The sequence below is a fragment of the Panthera tigris genome, chromosome B2 (assembly GCF_018350195.1).
Source record: "Panthera tigris isolate Pti1 chromosome B2, P.tigris_Pti1_mat1.1, whole genome shotgun sequence".
Classification (NCBI taxonomy): Eukaryota; Metazoa; Chordata; class Mammalia; order Carnivora; family Felidae; genus Panthera; species Panthera tigris.
Window position 1 is genome coordinate 86,892,846 of NC_056664.1, and position 21,163 is coordinate 86,914,008.

The 21,163-nt window shown below is 37.5% G+C and overlaps 1 protein-coding gene across 6 annotated transcripts in view; it reads right to left on the reverse strand.

Moving 5' to 3' along the window:
• Positions 1-21,163, reverse strand: part of MMS22L (MMS22 like, DNA repair protein) — a 158,116-nt gene that overhangs the window by 127,473 nt on the left and 9,480 nt on the right. Inside the window, exons 2-6 of one of the 6 annotated variants that reach the window (XM_042986843.1) lie at positions 18,610-18,788; positions 18,338-18,463; positions 9,009-9,095; positions 6,158-6,174; positions 2,654-2,812 (exon numbers count right to left, since the gene is read on the reverse strand). The gene's annotated coding sequence lies outside the window, so the exon portion shown is untranslated. Of the gene's footprint in view, positions 1-2,653; positions 2,813-6,157; positions 6,175-9,008; positions 9,096-18,337; positions 18,464-18,604; positions 18,789-21,163 lie in introns of those variants that run through there. The other 5 variants (XM_042986844.1, XM_042986845.1, XM_042986841.1 and 2 more) reach the window with 5 other exon arrangements.

A 21,163-nucleotide genomic window follows, 5' to 3' on the forward strand; every position in this document is an offset into this window, starting at 1 on the left:
AAAAGAAGAAAAAGAAAACTTGAATGGTTCTATATCCATTATAGTAATTTTAATTAAAAAAAAAAAAAAAACTTCTGGGGCACCTGAGTTGACTCAGTCACTTGAGTGCTGGCCCTTGATTTCAGTTCAGGTCATGATCTCACGTTTCCTCATGAGGCTTTGTACTATTGGCACAGAGCCTGTTTGAGATTTTCTCTCTCCTCTCTCTTTGTCCTTCCCCTCGTGTGTGTGCACTCTCTCTCTCTCTCAAAATTAAAACAAAACAAACAAACAAACAAAACCACAAAACTGTCTCTGGAGAGCCTGGCTGGCTCAGTAGGAGGAGCATGTGACCCTTGATCTTGAGGTTGTGAGTTCAAGCCCTGTGTTGGTTATAGAGGTTACTTAAATAAATAAAACAAGATAAAAAAACCTCCTCTCTCTTTCTCATCACACACACACACACACACACACACACACACACACACACAGAGTTTTTTCAAGGAGCATTCCAGGACCAAATGGCTTTATCATTGAATTCTCCCAAACATTTAAAGAAGGAATAATATCACTTCTCTACTAACTCTTCAAGAAAATAGAAGAGGATGAAATACTTCAAAACTCATTTAATGTGGCAAACATTATACTGATATCAAAACATGACAAAGAAAATTACAATACAATATCATTCACATGGAGACAGAAATTTTACCAAATAAAATCCAGCAATATATAAAAAAAAGATTACCTATACTAAGAAAATCAGGTTCATTTTGGGAATGCAAGTTTGGTTAAAGTTTCTAAACACAATCATGGCAGTTCATTATATCAACAAACTAAAAAGACAAACCACGTCCTCACCTTAATCTGCAAAAAAAAATCACTTGAAAAATTCAGTATCCATTCATGATAAAAACTTGGCAAACTAGGAATAAAAGAAAATTTCCTAAACCTGAAAATGGCAACTTTGGCAAACCTACTGAAATCATGAAAATGAGTGCTTTCTCCAGAAGACTGAGAACAGGCAATGAGGTCTACTTTTGTCTACTTCTTTTCAACATTGTACTGGAGATAACTAACCGATCCAAAGGGTATGAGACTGAAATAGATGGGAAAGGAGAAGGTAAAACTGCAATCATTATCAGATGGCATAATCATTTATGTAGAACATCCTTAAGAATATACAAAAACAGCTACTAGAACTAATTAATATATTCAGGGTGGAAGCATTCAATGTCAGTATACAAAAAAGGATTGATTTTCTAGACAAGGAATGAACACTTAGAAATTACAGTGTAAAAAGCAATAGCATTTTAATAGCATCAAAAATTCTCAAAGATAAATCTAACAAATATAAACAGGATTTTGTATGCTGAATATTATATAATATTGCCAAGAAAAATTTAAGAATACCAATTAAATATAAAGATATAACATGATAGTGAATTGGAAGACTCAATACTGTTAAGATTTCTTCCAAAATTTATCTACAAATTCAATGGCATGCCAATCAAAATCCCAATGGTTCTTCCTTTTGTAGAAATTCACAAATGCTTTCAGAAATTGATATAGAAATGCAAAGGATCTAAAATAACCAAAACAATTTGGGGTAAGAAGAATGTTGGAAGATTCACAGTACCTGATTTCTGGATTTATTATAAAGCTACAATAATCAAAACAGTATGGTATTGGGGTAAGGATAGACAGTCAATGGAACAGAATAGAGGGTGTATTCCTGGAATATCTCTTTTGTTAGGGTTAGTGACACTGACCCCAAGTACAGTTAAAAATCCACATGTAACTTTTAACTCCTCCAAACTTAATTACTAGTAGCCTATTGTTGACTGGAAGCCTTACAAATAACATAAGTAGTTGGTTAGCTCATATTTAGTATGCTATACATGTTATATACTGTATTAAAATAAGCTAGAGAAAATTTTATTATGTATGAGAGAAAATACATTTACAGTACTCCACTGTAAAAAAATCTGCATGTAAGTAGACCAGCACAGTTCAAACCCATATTGCTCAAGAGTCAACTGTATATCAAATGCTGGTTAAGTGGAATAATAAGAGAAAGCAAGTTAATTATTGAGTTTGGCAAGATGTAAGTCCTTATTGATGTTGATAAAAGCCATTTTAGTTGAATAGTAGGGGAGGGGTGACTGGGTGGCTCAGTTAGCTAAGTGTTCGACTTTGGCTCAGATCATGATCTCATGGTTCGTGGGTAGAGCCCTGCGTCGGACTCTGTGCTGACAGCTTGGAGCCTGGACCCTGTTTCGGATTCTGTATCTCCCTCTCTGCCCCTCCCTCACTCATGTTCTGCCTCTCTCTCTCTCTCTCTCTCTCTCTCAAAAACAAATAAACATTTAAAAAACATTTTTTTAAAAGAAAAATAGTAGAGTTGTAGGGGAAAATGTCAGATTATACTGGGATGGATAGAAAATGGGGGGTAAGTCAGCAAATATAGAAACTTTACCCAGGAATTTAAAGCAAAAACTGAGGGCAGGAAGATGTGGGCATCAAGAGATGGTGGTTTGAAGACAAGAAATATTAGAACATGTTTGTGAGGCTATGGAAATAAACAAGTATAAAGAGAAAAGTTGATGATGTTGAAGAGAAGGGGAATGGTTGCAGGACTGCGGACATGGAGGACAAGGGGGACTGTACTCACTACATAGATGATGTATCCTCTAATAGGATCAAGGACAATTTCTTCTTAACAGGAAGAATGAAAGATATCCAGGTAAAGGTAGCTGAAGTTGGTGAACTGGGTGGTTGGAATTTGAGGTATGTGTGTTTTATTTCATCCATTTTCTCTGTGAAATATCAACTGGAAGTGAGAGAAAAGAGTGGTTGTTAGAGATTTGAGGAGAGATAAGATGTGTCATCATCATATTGGTGAGTTTAAAAGGTGTATTAGGGAAGTGTAGTAGAAATGTCTGGGGGTACTGAGTGACTATTTGAGATTTATAATGAAAAATTAAGTATTCAGGTAGCATAGTTTTGTGATTTTCTCCAACAACATTCACAAGGGGAAGACATATGATAGAATTTGAATCTTGTATTAGTGAACCCATTCTGACTTACTGTTTCATTTTAAGTATATATATAAATCATCTATTTATTATTATGTCATCAGACTCAAAGTCAAACAATTTAATATGAATGCCATGTTTTTCATAAGGAAACCTTATAAAATTCAACTGAATCTAATATAACCCAAAGGTTAAAGCCCTCAATTTCAGAAGTGTTATCACCACTTTAATTGAAATCTTAAAGTTTAAGACCATTTGTACCTGAAATGAAACCAAGGGTCATATTACCTCTATAGTAATTGCTTTTGAGCCTAGAATTGGATTTAGCATTTTGGTAAAATCTGACCAATACTAAATCCAGTTCTAATGATCTTAGTATACAATTGGCCATTGTTGAGGATCCACTAAGATAGCTAACTCAGTTATGAAAATATGGTTTTCTCTATGAGCTATCTATTGCCAGTGTATAAAACCCACCTTCAGTTGACTTTCTATCAACTCAAGTATTTTATTACACTAATTTAATGTGGCAGATAATTAATGTTTCAAGTACTACTCTCTGCATAGATATCATGATTTAAAAGACTACTTCAGTAGCAATGGGGAGGTTTAGTTAGTTGAGAAGGAACAAGTTTTCTGTATAGTAAAAGGAATTTTCCTGCAGCTCTTTGGTGCTTTGGGTCACATCATATAAGAACCTTAAACATCTGGATCCAGGAAAATTTTAATATTGACCCGCATTCATTTTTCTCTACATTTGGCATCTTTCCCTCCTGCATGTGCTCTCATTCCATTTCGTTTTGTCTCCAGAAGCTTGATTCATCAATTACCCCTCTTCTTTCTACCTTCAACCGCTCCCTCTCCCCTCCCCTTTTTCCCTAGGCCCACTGTAGTAGGCAGTTTATAACATGGCCCCAAATAATCTCTGCTACCTTGTATTCATGCCTTTGTGTAATCTTCTCCTCTTGAGTGTGGACTAAACCTAATGACTTGCTACTAATATAATAAAGCAAAAATTGATGGCATATCATTTCTATGATTAGAATTCAAAAGACTGTGAGTTCCATCTTGCTAGCACTCTCTCTCTCAATGGCAGTTTCTCCCTCTTCTCGACTTGGTCATTTGGTGAAGTAAACTGCCATGTTACAGAGGACCATGTGGCAAAAACTGAGGGCAAACGCTGGTCAACAGCCATTGAGGAACTATGGCCCTCAGTCCAGCAGTTCACGATGAATCCTAACAACTAGTGTGAGTGAACTTGGGAAGTAGATTCTTCCCCAGTTTAATCTGGGGGAATCTTGAAATGACAAGGCCTTGGCAGGTATGTAGAATTTAACGTGATCCAAACAGGGATTTGACTTTGTTTTATAAGACTGTCTTTTTGCCTGGGGGTCTTGGGTCATACTGGATAGGCTGACAGTATGGTTTAGGGTGGACCTGGCCTCATCCAAAGTACCAACAATGTGATTTAGGGTGGGCTTTTGGGTCATGCAGTATCAGTCAACCTGGATAGTGAGATAAACCACGTGGGTAATAATTTGATCACACATATGTACAGGAGCCCCAATAAAAACTCTGAACACCAGGGCTGGGGCATTTTTCCTTAGTCGGCAATATTCCGGTATGATTACTGAAGGTTGCATTGATGCTCTACTGTTCTTTTCTAAACATTTCCAGGTTAGATTTTCATGTCATACAAGTATAACACATAATTTTTATATATAGAATATACACATAATAATATACATATTGTAGACAGAATAATTGTGCCCATATCTGTCTCCTCAGTAGACCATTCACTTGAGATTTGTCCATTATTATGTGCTTTGTGTCTAGGATGGTACCTGCATATAGTAAGTAGGTCCTTAAATTACTTTTGACTAAATGAATAAAATATTATATCTGGTGTTTAACTGTTAATAATCATATCTTTTGGGGGGAAATATTTTTGAAAGTTGTTATAATTGTACTTTCTTAGCCTTAGAATTTCAGCGAGGCACAAATCTGAGAAGTACTGTAAGGTACCCAATATTCTGACTGAGGTACTAGGTCACTATTGCAAAAGAGATGGCCAAAATTTGCTTTTTATCAGCATTAGCTGAACATTTAATTTTAGTCTATGTATAAAAAAAAATTCACTAGGGGTTGGAGTTTCAAGAGTGAGGGTTTATTTAGAGACTACATGTGGAAATCTACAGTGTCTTCCCCCGCTGCCCCCCCCCCCTTTTTTTTCCCAAGGCAAGGGAGGTGAGCTTGAGAGAACCACTGTGAAAGGCTCACATGTAGCTCCTGGCATTTGAGGCACACAGGTCCCTGTCTTTGTGCTGACAAATATAAAGGCAAAAGGTTGGCGGGCATGGCTTGTGGTGGCAGGCAAAGAGAGAGTGCTGTGGAGGGAGTGAGCTGTACTACTACCACTGTTGTGGGTACACAGTAAATGGGTCCTGAGGAAGGGAGCCAGACCTGAGGTGTCTTGGGAGGAAGCTTGTTCAAGAGGACTGCCTAGAGGGCTCAGGTGATATCAACAGGAGGAGGCTGGAAGGCCAGTGGAAATCAGGTGTTAGGGGGCAGTCATCTACCGCTGCCAAGGGAACTTGGATCAAAACACTTCCTTGCTTAAAATACTTCAGTGGCCTCTAGCTATAGTTAGAGAGAAATCTAGACTCTTCACGTTTGTGATTTGACCCCTTCCTATGTCCACAGTCTTACCTTACACCACTCTCCACTTCTTTCTCAAATGATCAGCCACATGGACCTTCTTTCAGTTCTTTTCACATATTCTTTCCTGCCTCAAAATGTTAGTGCAAACTGCCTTATGCCAGAACTGTTTTTTTCCCCTCTTGCATTTTCTAGTCCTGCTGCTTTTCATCCTTGACATCTTAGCTAAAACCTCTGTCCCTCATAGAGACTTCTGTTGACCCTTCATTTTAGCATAAATTTCTATAATAGCTTGAGTTGGGTAAAGCAGCAAATGACAGAAAAAAACTCAGAATAACTGTGGCTTAACAAGAAAAATTATCTTTCCCTCTCACATGAGAGTCATAGAATCATTCTAGACCTGGTGGTGTAGCATAGTAGCAGGATCTCAGGAGCCTTAAATCTTGTGTCTCTATAACATGCAGCCTCTATTTAAAGTTCACCTTTTAGTCCATGAAATCTGTTCTTGTTACAGCCAGCACATGTATATTCCAGTTGGCAGGAAGGAGAAAAAGGGAAAAGGGCATGTAAGCCTCTAAATTCAATCCCAGGAGTTGTTCATACTGCATACACTTATATGGATTGCATCCGTATTGGATGGATTGGAAACCGTAATGTCCATACTCAAATGGGCCTAGGCATTTCACCCAGCTTGTGACTCACTTCAGTATTTCATTGTTCTTGGTTTAGCTGTGTCACATCTCGCTACAAGTTAGGCAAGCTGGGAAAGACAATCTTTATTCTAGCTAAAGTTGGTGGATAGGCTAATATGAATATAAGGGACAACTAGCAGTTGCCCCCACTAATAACCATCAGTTTTATTTTCTCACAGCACCAAGATATAGAGGCTAAAACATTTCCCCCTCATAGAAGCATTCATTGATGACTCAATCTAAAGTAAGTTTGGGGGCACCTGGGTGGCTCAGTCGGTTAAGTTCTGATTCTGATTTCGGCTCAGATCATGATCTCCCGGTTCATGGGTCCGGGCCCCACCCTGGGCTCCGCCCTAGCAGTGCAGAACCTGCTTGGATTCTCTTTCTCTTCTCTCTCTCTCTCAAAAAAAATAAATAAGCTTAAAAAAACATAAAGTAAATTTCTATAATAATTTGGGTTGGGTTCAGCTACAAGTGACAGAAAATTCAGCATAAAAGTGGCTTAACAAGAAAATAGTTTAATCCTTTCTCACATGAAAGCCATGTATTTATTCTAGGGTTTGCATAGTGTTATACAGTATCTAGAAAGGGAATGAGTTACATTTCATGTCATTCAGTTATGGTAGTTATACCAGTCAGCAAACTGCTGTTTTTCTAAGTTTTATTGGAACTCAGACATACCTATTAGTTAACATATTGTCTATGGCTGCTTTCTTCTGACAACTTCAGAGTTGAGGGTTGCAACTAAGAATGTATGGTCCACAAAGCCTAAACTGTTTAATATTTGGCCCTTTATAGAAAAAAAGTTGCCAACCCCTGAGTGATATTAATAGGTTTGTTGCATAATGTCTATTTAAAGGCATCAATTTCCTTGGAGCTCTAAGATTTTCCCTCCGAAAGCTAGCAGTTATAAGTAAAAGTGTTTTCATATGTCCCTACAACACACTCTTCTGTAATTTTCTGTTTTCTATGGAAGGTGAGTGAGATAAAGACTTTTCAATTATTTCACTTTGCATTTTTTTTCTGGCTAATCTGTCTGATGCCACCCTTCTAAGACTCAAAGAGTTCCAGGGCAGAAAAGTACTTTAGAGTCAGTGTATGGGACACAATAAAAGACTTATTTCCCTAGCTGCCAAAGTGCTGCTGCCAGTTCTGGGCTGTTGGCCCTTTTAAAAATTGCTTTGAGTTCTGAAAGAACAAGAGCCTGCTTGCCTAAATTGGTGCATCTGATATCCAATGGCAGTGGCATGGACGTATAAATGCCCAGTCTTCCTTTCTCCTGCCCTAACTTGGGATAACTATGAAGGGTTATCTCAGCTTCAGAGAAACCAGCAGTTGGCTGAGGCCTCGTGGAGATTACACTGCAACTCAACATCTCCCTCTGCCCTGTGCTATTTTTTCCCGTTCCTTCCACCAGTGGTCGTTGCCAATATTGCTCCCTAATAAATTTCCTACATACTAATCTCTACGCTAATTCCTGCTTTTTAGGACGCCGAATCTTCTGGATTTTCCAAGGCACAGATTTGGGAAAGGGGAGAGCCAGAACTTTTGGCTCCACAGGTCAGTTCCCTACTACATAATATGCGTAACCTCTGGGGCACCTGTGTGGCTCAGTTGGTTGAGTGTCCAGCTCTTGATTTGGGCTCAGGTCATGATCTTAGCTAGGGTCATGGGATTGAGCCCCACGTTGGGCTGTGTGCTGAGTGTGGAGCCTGCTTAAGATTCTCTCTTTTTCCTGCGCCTTTCCTGCTTGCATACTCTCTCTCACTTTCTCTCTAAAATAAACAAAAAGAAGAAGAAAGCTCTAATTACTGTTTAACCCCTTGAGCTTCTGTAAGAAGCAAAGACTTAAAGAATCTATGAAATACTATAGCCTCCTCTTAATGTTTTATTATTATAATGTCAAGAGGCTATGTCAATTAAGCATCACTGGAATCTGTCCACTGGGTTATAGAATAGGGTGGAGTAGAGATCATTGTTTAAAGGAGAGTTTATGGATCAGCATTCCTGAATTTTCCAGCTATATAATCTTGGATATATTTCTTAAACTCTCTGAGCATCAGGTTTGTTTCTGAAAATTGGAAGACAATGGTACTTATTAGAGGCATAGAGGACCTTCTTATTCTGTACTTTAGTTCCTCCAACAAGTAACATTCATTCTACTTCATTTCATTCTACTCCAGAAGAATTACTGACAGTTCTAAAATATTCCCATCACTATGATATATTTTTTTTAATGTTTATTTATTTTTGAGAAAGGGAGAGAGATAGAGCACGACTGGGGGAGGGGCAAAGAGAGAGGGAGACACAGAATACAAAGCAGGCTCCAGGCTCTGAGCTGTCACCACAGAGCCTAATGCGGGGCTCGAACACACGAATGGTGAAATCATGACCTGAGCTGAAGTCAGACTCTCAACTGACTGAGCCACCCAGGCGCCCCACTATGATATTGTAAAAAGCATGAAAAGTCATGGTTCCCACCCTCAAGAGATCTCTAATTCTATCAGAGAGACAAAATTTGAAATATAAAATAATTAGATATATAAGGCAGAAACCAAATCCAAATGGTATGGAATGGGAGGTATGTTAGGCAATGAGGACTGAGATAGATTTAATATAGGCAAAATTTCCATGTCATCACCTTATAATTGTTCCCTGACGGATCTGTAGGTCAAAGGAAGCAGAATTACCATTTTTCAGGTTACAAGGATAGAAGGAACTCCATTCTCTGCAGTTCAAAGTAGAAGAAAAGTCATCAATGAAATATTAAACATTAATATAACAAAATATTAAAAATTTTACTTTGCATACAGTAAAATTTATATTTTGTTCAATTTTATGAGTTTTGAAAATATCAGAGTTGTGTAATCACTTTCAAAATTAATACACAAATAGTTCCATCACTCCCACCCAAATTCCCTTATACAAACACGGCAGTCGAACCTTCTCGCTTTTCCCAGTTTTTGACAACTACTGATCTCTTCTCTGTCCCTGTATATTTGCTGTTTCTATAATGTCACATAAATGGAATTACACAGTATGCAGCCTTTAACTATGGCTTCTTTTACTTGGCATAATGTATTTGGGGTACATCCATATTGTATGTGTCATTAGTTTGGTTTCTTTGGGGGTGGTTTCCACTTTTTGGGTATTATGAATATAATGTTATGAAGATTTATGAACAGGTTTTCTTGTGCTTTCATTTTTCCTGAGTGAAAATGGAGTGGAAATAGAATTGCTGGATTCCTGGGTAAATTTATGGTTAACCATTTTAAGAAACTGAAAACTATTTCCCAAAGTGCCTGCACCGTTTTATATTTCTACCATCAACATATAAAGGTTCCAGTTTTCGGGTACTTGGGTTGCTCAGTTGGTTGAATGTCCAACTTGTGGTTTCAGCTGAGGCCATGACATCACGGTTTGTGGGTTGGAGAGCTGAGCTGGGCTTCATGCTGACAGTGCAGAGCCTGTTTGGGATTCCCTCTCTCCCTGTCTCTCTGCCCCTCCCCCCCCCCCACAAATAAATAAATGAATGTAAAAAAAGAAAGGTTCCAGTTTTTCCATATCCTTGTCAACATTTGTTATTGTCGTCTTCATTATTATAGCCACTTTTGTGTGTATGAAGTAGTTTTCATTGGCATTTCTCTAATGACTAATGATTTGAGACATTGTTTCATGTCCTTATTGGCCATTTGTATATGTTAGATGATGAAATGTTTTATATATACGATTTGTAATTATTTTCTCCCAGTATGTGGCTTGTCTCTATTGTTTTTCTTTTTTTCTTTTTCTTTTTTTTTAATGTTTATTTATTTTTGAGAGAGACAGAGACAGAATGCGAGTGGTTAGGAGCAGAGAGAGAGGGAGACACAGAAGCAGAAGCAGGCTCCAGGCTCTGAGCTGTCAGCACAGAGCCCAACGTGGGGCTTGAACTCACGAGCTGTGAGATCATGACCTGAGCCGAAGTCGGACGCTTAACCGACTGAGCCACCCAGGTGCCCTTCTATTGTTTTTCTTTGTTCAACTTTTATTAATTTCTGTTCTTCTTATTATTATTTATTTACTTCTGTTTGCTTTGGTTGTAATTTTCTCTCTAGTTTAAGATGGAAGCTTAGATTATTGATTTGAAAACTTATTTTCTAATAAAAGCATTTTAGTGCTATTAATTTCCCTCTAAGCAATGCTTTAGCTGCATTTCACAAATTTTGATATGCTGTATTTTCATTTTTACCTAGTTAAAAATATTTTCCAGTTTCTCTTGAGACTGGACCTATGGGTTATTTTGTAGTGTGTTGCTTGATTTCCAAATTCTTGGGACTTTTCCAGGTATTTCTCTTCTTGATTTCTTGTTTAGTTTCATTGTGGTCAGAAAGCATATTTATATTATTTCAATCCTTTCATATTTGTTAATGTTTGTTTTGTCACTCAAAATATGGCCTATGTTGGTGAATATTTCTTATACATTTGAAAATATGTATTCTGCTATTTTGGTCTAGCTGGTTGGTTTTTGTTTTTGTTTTTGTTTTTTGTTTTTGGCTGTTATTCCACTTGCTCTACTGATTACTGAGAGAGGAGTGTTGAAATGTCCAAGTATAAATGAGAATTTATTTATATCTCCTTTCATTTGTATCATTTTTGTTTCAGGTATTTCTTTTTTTTTTTTTTTTTAATGTTTTTTTTTATTTTTTATTTTATTTTTGAGACAGAGAGAGACAGAGCATGAACGGGGGAGGGTCAGAGAGAGGGAGACACAGAATCTGAAACGGGCTCCAGGCTCTGAGCTGTCAGCCCAGAGCCCCACGCGGGGCTCGAACTCACGGACCGCGAGATCATGACCTGAGCCGAAGTCGGCCGCTTAACCGACTGAGCCACCCAGGCGCCCCAGTTTCAGGTATTTCAAAGCTCTGTTAAGTTCATTTACATTTAGGATCCCATGTCTTCTTAGTGAATCGTCCTTTTTATTATGATAAAATGTTCTAGTTTATTCCTGATAATTTTCCTTGTTTCATAGTCTGCTTTGTCTGATATTAACATGGCCATTCCAGATTTCTTATTAGTATTTGCATGGAATGTATTTTATAATGATCTTACTTTTAATATTCTTATATCATTGTATTCAAAGAAAACATATTTATATTATTTATGGGTTTCTTACAAAAAGTGGTTTGGTTTACTAACAGCATATAATTGGGCTTTGTTTTTTCATCCAACCTGGCAATCTGTTTTTTTATTGATATGTTTAGATAATTATGATTTAATTTAATATGGCTATATTCAGGTTTACTCGCTTTTCCCCCCTCGAGCTTTATTTTTGTTTTTTCCATGTTCCCTCTTTTTTGTATTTTTTTTTATTTGACTGTTTTTTAGGATTCTATTTTAATTTATCTATTAGCTTGTTGGCTATATCGCTTTGTAGTATACTTGTAGTAATTTCTCTAGGGATCATAATATGTACATTTAATCTTTCAGAATATAATAAGAGTTAATATTTACTAACTTCAAGTAAAATGTGAAGGCCTTACCACAGTACAGGTTTCTTTACTTTCTTCCTTTTATGTTACAGTTCTCATATGAATTGCACTACATGTATTGAAAAATTACCCTGGCAACATTATGATTTTTTTTTATTTCAAGAGTCATCAATATTTTTAAACACTTAGGATTTAAGTATTTCTTTTAGTATTTCTTTTAGAGTAAGACTGCTGCAAGTAAATTAAGCACTTGGCTATTCTTATACACTTCTGTACGTGTGTTTACAAACACTTGTATGTTAATGCAAGTCTATTGGAAGTAAACGTTCAGTTTCCCTTCATCTGATCTGTGGGGAAATAGGTTTTACTTACATAAATCGGTTGGAAAAAAGCTTAGGGCAGAAAGCCACCACATGGGGTGAAAGTGCCTGAGGTTAGGTAGCAAGTTATTGTAATGGGATCACGAGTAAAATTACTTTCCATCTGATGCCGGCATATTATTGTACTTTGATCACAAATTCCACTTGCTCCCCAGACCCTTTGCTTATTACACAAGTTAATGATTACTGTTTGATTGTTTTCTCCGTGTTCACATGTGTAAGATCTTGTTGTCTTCACATTCACCATGTGGGTAAATCTTGTGCTTTCTTCACATTTACCACATGGGTAATATCTTATGAGCTCAATAAATATGGAGATGAAATCCCTGTTTGGGGCTCTCGTCTCCTCCTGGACATTAGCCTGTCTTGAATTCAATTCTTTTTTTTTTAATATGAAATTTATTGTCAAATTGGTTTCCACCCAGTGCTCATCCCAACAGGTGCCCTCCTCAATGCCCATCACCCACTTTCCCCTCCCTCCCATCACCCATCACCCCTCAGTTTATTCTCAGTTTTTAAGAGTCTCTTGTGGTTTGCCTCCCTCCCTCTCTAACTTTTTTTTTCTCCTTCCCCTCCCCCATGGTCTTCTGTTAAGTTTCTCAGGATCTACATAAGAGTGAAAACATATGGTATCTGTCTTTCTATGTATGACTTATTTCACTTAGCATAACACTCTCCAGTTCATCCACATTGCTACAAAAGGCCATATTTCATTCTTTCTCACTGCCAAGTAGTATTCCACTGTGTGTATAAATCGCAATTTCTTTATCCATTCATCAGTTGATGGAAATTTAGGCTCTTTCCATAATTTGGCTATTGTTGAAAGTGCTGCTATAAACATTGGGGTACAAGTGCCCCTATGCATCACATCCCTTGGGTAAATTCCTAGCAGTGCTATTGCTGGGTCATAGGGTAGATCTATTTTTAATTTTTTGAGGAACCTCCACACTGTTTTCCAGAGTGGCTGCACCAGTTTGCATTCCCACCAGCAGTGCAAGAGGGTTCCCATTTCTCCACATCCTCTCCAGCATCTATAGTCTCCTGATTTGTTCATTTTGGCCACTCTGGCTGGTGTGAGGTGATATCTCAGTGTAGTTTTGATTTGTATTTCCCTGATGAGGAGTGACATTGAACATCTTTTCATGTGCCTGTTGGCCATCTGGATGTCTTCTTTAGCGAAGTGTCTATTCATGTTTTCTGCCCATTTCTTCACTGGATTATTTGTTTTTCAGGTGTGGAGTTTGGTGAGTTCTCTATAGATTTTGGATACTAGCCCTTTGTCTGATATGTCAATTGCAAATATCTTTTCCCATTCTGTCGGTTGCCTTTTATTTTTGCTGATTTTTTTCCTTTGCAATGCAGAAGCTTTTTATTTTCATGAGGACCCAATAGTTCATTTTTGCTTTTAATTCCCTTGCCTTTGGAGATGTGTCAAGTAAGAAATTGCTGCAGCTGAGGTCAGAGAGGTTTTTTCCTGCTTTCTCCTCTAGGGTTTTGATGGTTTCCTGTCTCACATTCAGGTCCTTTATCCATTGTGAGTTTATTTTTGTGAATGGTGTAAGAAGGTTTCAATCTTCTGCATGTTGCTGTCCAGTTCTCCCAGCACCATTTGTTAAAGAGACTGTCTTTTTTCCATTGGATATTCTTTCCTGCTTTGTCAAAGGTTAGTTGGCCATACTTGTGTGGGTCTAATTCTCGAGTCTCTATTCTATTCCATTGGTCTATGTATCTGTTTTTGTGCCAATACCATGCTGTCTTGATTTTTACAGCTTTGTAGTAGAAGCTAAAGCCTGGGATTGTGATGCCTCCCGCTTTGGTCTTCTTCTTCAATATTACTTTGGCTATTTGGGGTCTTTTATGGTTCCATACAAATTTTAGGATTGCTTGTTCTAGCTTTGAGAAGAATGCTGGTGCAATTTTTATTGGGATTGCATTGAATGTGTAGATTGCTTTGGGTAGTATTGACATTTTAATGATATTTATTCTTCCAGTCCATGAACACAGAATGTTTTTCCATTTCTTTGTATCTTCTTCAATTTCCTTCATAAGCTTTCTATAGTTTTCAGCATACAGATCTTTTACATCTTTGGTTAGGTTTATTCCTAGGTATTTCATGCTTCTTGGTGCAATTGTGAATGGGATCAGTTTCTTTATTTGTCTTTCTGTTGCTTCATTATTAGTGTATAAGAATGCAACTGATTTCTGTACATTAATTTTGTGTCCTGCGACTTTACTGAATTCATGTATCAGTTCTAGCAGACTTTTGGTGGAGTCTATTGGGTTTTCCATATATAATATTGTGTCATCTGCAAAAAGTGAAAGCTTGACTTCATCTTTGCCTATTTTTATGCCTTTGATTTCCTTTTGTTGTCTGATTGCTGATGCTAGCAGTTCCAATACTATGTTAAACAACAGCAGTGAGAGTGGGCATCCCTGTCGTGTTCCTGATCTCAGGGGTCTTGAATTCAATATTACGTCCACTCTTTTGCCAGACAAGAGAGAACTCCAGCCTCCTAGTCTGTGACACTGATCATGTCTTTATTCACCTTCATTCCTGAAGGGTATTTTTAGATGATATATTACTCTGGCTTGACAGTTCTTTTCTGTCAGAATTTTAAGGTTCATGATCTATTGTCTTCTGGCTTTGATGTTTTCTGACAAGAAATCTGTAGTCATTTGAATAATTGTTCACTTATGTATAGTATGTCCATCTTCTCCTGTGGTTTAAGACTTTATTCTTTCTCTTTGGCTTCCAGAAGGTTTATTATGTTGTGTGTGGACAAATTTCCTTTAACTTTATCCTCCTTGAGGTTTACTGGCCTTCTGGATTCTGAAAATATCTGTCTTTCTCAAGATTTGGGACAGTTTTAGCCATTATTCTTTTAGATATGTGTGTGTGTGTGTGTGTGTGTGTGTGTGTGTGTGTGTGTGTATTTCTGCATTAATCTCTTTCTTTTTTTTTGAGGAAATTCAGTTACATGAATATTGGTGCTTTTGATATTGTCTTATAGGTATATAAGACTCTGCTAATCTTTTTAATCTCCTTCTGTTATTCATATTGTACAGTTTTTATTGATTAAACTTCAGGTTCTTTGATTTTTTTTCCCATTCTACTTTTGTACTCATTTTATGAACTTATTTCAGATATTGTATTTTTTGGTTCTAAAATTTCTATTTGATTCTTTTTTCATTTTGTAGTTTTCTACAGAGAACTTACATCATTCCATGTATTTCAAGAGTGTTCACTTTTACCTCTTGGGTGGTTATACAGGCATATTGTGTTTTACCTCACTTCATAGGTACTACGTTTTTTACAAATTGAAGGTTTGTGGCAACCCTGCATTGAGCAAATCTCTCAGTGCCATTTTTTTTCCAACAGCATTTACTCACTTTGTGTCTCTGTGTCACATTTTAGTAATTCTTGTAATATCTCCAATTTTTTCATTATCGTTATGTTTGTTATGGCGATCTATGATTAGTGATTTTTGATGTCACTGTTATAATTTTTTGGGGACATCACAAACCACACCCAGATAAGACCGTGAACTTAATAAATGTTGTGTGTGTTCTGACTGCTCCAACTGGCCATTCCCTGTCTCTCTTCCTCTTGTCATGCCTCCCTATTCCCTGAGACACAGCAATATTGAAATTAGGTCAATTAATAATCCTACAATGGCTTCTAAGTGTTCAAGTAAAAGGAAGAGTTGCACAGCTATCACTTTATATCAAAAGCTAGAAAATATTAAGCTTAGTGAGGAAGGCATGCCAAAAGCTAGGATTGGCCAAAAGCTAGGCCCCTTGTACCAAACAGTTAACCAAGTTGTGCATACAAAGAAAAAGGTCTTGAAGGAAATTAAAAGTGTTACTCCAGTGAACAACACATGAATGATTTGGAAGCAAATAACTTTATTGTTGATTTGGAAAAAGTTTCAGTGGTCTACATGGAAGATCAAATCAGGTATAACATTTCCTTAAACAGAAGCCTAATCCAGAACAATTCCCTAATTCTCTTTACTTATTTGAAGCCTGAGACAGGCGAGGAAGCTGTAGAAGAAAAGTTTGAAGCTAGCAGAGATTCGTTCATGAGGTTTAAGGAAAGAAGTCCTCTCTATAACATCAGCGTGTAAAGGGAAACAGCAAAAGCTGATGTAGAAGTTGCAGTAAGTTATCTAGAAGATCTTGTTAAGATAATTAATGAAGGTGACCATACAAAACAACAGATTTTCAATGTAGGTGAAACAGCCTTCTATTGGAAGAAGATGCCATCTAGGACTTTTACAGCTAGAAGGATAAATTACCACTTGGTTTCAAAGTTTCAAACGACAAGTTGACTCTTACTAGGGGTTAATACAGCTGATGCATTAAGCTGATGACTTTAAGTTGAAGCCAGTGTTCATTTGCCATTCTGAAAATCCTAGGGCCTTTGAGAATTATGCAACATCTATTTTGCTTGTGCTTTATAATGGAAAAACAAAGCCTGAATGACAGCCCATCTATTTACAATGTGGTTTACTGAATATTTTAAACCTACCGATGACACTTAATGCTCAGAAAAAAAAGATTCCTTGCAAAATATATCATTGACAATGCACCTGGTCACCCAAGAGCTCTGATAGAGATGTATAGTATAGTGAGATTAATGTTACTTTTATGCCTGCTAACGCAACATCTATATCAACTCTGCAACCCATGGATCAAGTAGTAATTTTGACTTTCAAGTTGCTTATTATTTAAGAAATATGTTTTGTAAGGCTCTAGCTGCCATAGATACTGATTCCTCTGATGGATCTGGGGAAAGTAAATTGAAAATCTTCTGGAAGGGATTCACCATTCTAGATGCCATTAAGAACATTCACGATTCATGGGAAGAGATCAAAATATCAACAACAACAGGAGTTTGTAAGAAGTTGATTCCAACTCTCATGGATGACTTTGAGGGGCCCAAGACTTCAGTGAAGGAAATAACTGCAGATGTGGTGGAAATAGCAAGTGAACTAAAATTGGAAGTGAAACCTGAAGATGTGACTGAATTGCTGCAATCTCATGATCAAACTTGAATGGATAAGGAATTGCTTCTTATGGATGAACAAAGACAGTAGTTTCTTGAGATGAAATTTACTCCTGGTGAAGATGCTATGAAGATGGTTGAAATGACAACAAAAGATTTAGAATATTACATAAGCTTATTGGATAAAACAGTGACAGGGTTTGAGAGGATTAAACTTTTTGAAAAAAAAGTTCTTCTGTTGGTAAAATGCTGTCAAACAGAGTCACATACTACAGAGAAATCATTTGTGAAAGAAAGAGTTAACCAATGAAGCAAACTGTATTGTTGTCTATTTTAAGAAATTGCCACAGCCACCCCAATCTTCAGCAACCATGATCAGTCAGCAGCCATCAACATGGAGGCAAGACCCTCCACCAGCAAGATTATAATTTACTAAAAGCTTAGATGGTGGTTAGCATTGTTTAAAGTTTGATATGCACTGGGAAGCCTAAAAATTCATCTGACTCACTTTATTGCAATATTTTCTTTATTGCAGAGGTCTAAAACCAAACCTACAACATGTCTTAGGCATGGCTGAAATAGCTGCTTTAATGTCTTGTCTGGTAATTTTAATATCTGATCATTGTAGAATCTGTTGATTATATTTTTCCTTGAAATTTGGTCAGATTTGCTGGTTCTTTACATGTTTAGTAATTTTGGATTATATCCTTTACAATTTCATTTTTATACGATTTTGGAATTCTGCTAAAATATTTCAGATACTGTTTTGTTTTGTTTTAAGGGGAATCACTTTGTGTGTGTGTGTGTGTGTGTGTGTGTGTGTGTGTGTGTGTTTGAGAAGCAATGGTTTAGTTAGGTTCAAACTGTTGAGTTTTGTGGGTGAATGTCTGTTCATTTTTCAAAGCATTTGTTATGCTGTTTGGGGTCTGCCCTTTGCATATGCCACCCAGGTTAGTTGAGGCTTGGCAGTGGGTTATACACATGTTCAGTTTTTAAAACCTTTGATTCACTTCTTTGGTTATGTTTCACATATGTACAATTTAGAGGTGAGTCTGAGACTTGTATTGATTCGTACACAGCAGTAAATGACCTCCCCCAGCTCTGTCCTCACCAGGATTTCTCCATAGTCTGGCTCCAAGAGACTCTTTTTCTGGTTCTTCTGGATAGAATGTAATACAGAGTTCTTTCAGATGGGGTCGTCTTGAACTGCCATGTAGTTCCATGTGATGAGGCTCCTCTGTGGAAAAAGCAATGGAAGGAAAGAGGGGGGGAAAAAAGGAGAGACATTCCTCTCCCTGACACACTCTTTGCACAACAAAGGCATTTTTTCTTAGTTCTTCTAAGATGGGAAGTTTTACTTAAAGTTTTAGGTGCTCACCTTACCTCCACCATAACAATACAGCTCTGTGATTATAGCTGGACTTGGGGAAGGGGAAGCTGGACTTGGGGAAGGCTGAGAAGGGGCCTCTGCTGATCTTTTGCAAGAAAGATAGGTTTTCTTGAAATTTTGCTGTGCGTGCTCACAATGGAGTTTCCCAATTCAGTCCGCCCTTGGGTCAAAGCTTGGAGATAAAGGAAAAACAACAGGAATCTCATCATCACTACACTGACCTTTAAATTTTGGCTTTCATCCCCAATATACCTGGTATTCTTTATGTTTCAGAATCCTGAGGTATTTTTTTGTTTGTTTGTTTGTTTTTGTCCAGAGCTTTTAACTGCACATAGTGGGTAAAATGGGTTCAGGTGGACTTACTCTACTTTGGCCAGCACTGGACATAGCTGAACCTATTAAACATAATTTTCACAGTTGATAGAAGGATGCAGAGACCCTGCTGTGATAGGAAATAACCTGTTATTTAAATTCTGTCTCTTCGTTAATTAAGTAGAGATAATGCCACCTTGCTGTTACTTTTTTGTTTAATACATATTTTAAGTTATAGCTTCATGGGAGGATGAACTCATTTGTGTATTACAACAAAAGTTATGCGTGCAAGATTACACAGAGATCACACACTGCAATAGTTACTAGTTAACGTTTGGAAAATGAGATGATGGAAGGCAGTTTGTTATTGTTTAACCCTATACATGTTTGCATTTTTTGAGTATTAGAAATGACTAGGCCAAACTAAGGAGAGAAGAATAATCTTCCTGACCCTAAAACTTCTAGTCAGTGTTAGACTCCACAGATATCCCATTATTTACATTTGATTTCTTTAAAAATTTTTTAATGTTTATTTAAATTTGAGAGAGAGACATAGAGCCTGAATTGGGGAAGGGGCAGAGAGAGAGGGAGACACAGAATCCAAAGCAGGCTCCAGACTCTGAGCGGTCAGCATGGAGCCTGACACGGGGCTCAAACCCATGAACTGATATCATGACCTGAGCTGAAGTCAGACTCTCAACCGACTGAGCCACTCAGGCGCCCCTTATATCTGATTTCTAACTGCAGTAGAAACCTTTGGTGTTTGTCTGTTCGACTCATCACAACCTTCTTTCTTAAAGAATCTCAACTCCCCCTACTTCCGTCCCTCTCCTTTTCTTCCCAGAGGCCAGGTCACTGGCCCCAAAGTTTGGTAAAAGACCCTACCTCCCTGGCCAGCTAAAGGATTCTCTTTCCTGAGGATTTGTAGTGGGGACTGAAAAGGGCTAGCTTCTTCTGCCCTGTGCATTTGATCTGAGGTTATTCTGATTCAGGAACTGTTGTGGCACAACCACCTTCTACAACATGCAGAAGTAAGTAGAGAAAGTGATACAGCAGAGAGGAGAGAAAGGAGCATGGAAAGGTACAAATGAAAGACCATGTGGCCAGATAAGAGGAAGAGAATTAATTAAGCATCATGAGAATGAGACTGAGAATAAATGAACGAATAAACTGAGAGAAATGCTGAGTTACTCCTAAAGGCTTTTTAATTTTCTAGTTCTGATACCTTTTGTAGTGTGTCAGTATTCTTCCCCTTTTATTCAGGGATGCAGTGATTACAATTATCCAATTTTCCTTAAACTGTCTTAATTAACTAAGACATTAGACTTCTCTCTCTACATAGAAAACCAACAGCATCATGGGAAAATGTGATTTAGTCATTTTGAAAAGATTTGCTTATTACTTTTTTAAAACATTTCTTTATATATATATATATATATATGTATATATATATATATTTAATTTTTAGAGACAGAAAGAGCGAGGGAGGGGCAGAGAGAGAAAGGGAGAGAAAGAATATCAAGCAGGTTCCATGCTCAGCTTAATCCCATGAACCATGAGATCATGACCTGAGCTGAAATCAAGAGTCAGACACTTAGCCGACTGAGCCACCCAGGCACACCTTGCTTATAATTTTGAAAAGAAAGAGATGATTGAGACTGTACATATATGAAACAGTTCTAGGAAGGCAAAATCCAGTATACTAACACCCGATTTTATCTTTAATGGGGGGATAGCATGGAAAAAATACTATAGTAAAGATGGGGAGGGATGGGAGCATGTGTACCGATTAGGAAAAAATAATATCCCAAGAATTTTGGAATTAACAGTCTGCTCAGAAAAAAATTAGCTACATTTGTTTGTTCAACAAATAGTTTTTGAGCAGCCACTGAATACCAAGTATTGTTATAAGTGCTGGAGATAGAGCAGTGAATAATGTGAGGTCTATTCACTTGGTGCTTCTAGTGGAGGGTAGGTCTGGCAATGACAAACACACACAATGCGTGAGGGCTATTAAAAACATAAACCGGGGTCAGAAGTTAGAGAATGCCTGGGCAAGTATGCTATTTTATATAGGAAGGCCCAGAGAAGCCTCACTGATAAGTGGCATACATGTCACTGAGATCTGAGTGAAGTGAAGGAGCAAGCCAGGTTGATCTCTGGGAAGCACGTTAGGCATGTTTGAGCAAGAACAAGATTTCCCATAAGAAGTAAGAAAGGGAGAGAGTGGTAAAT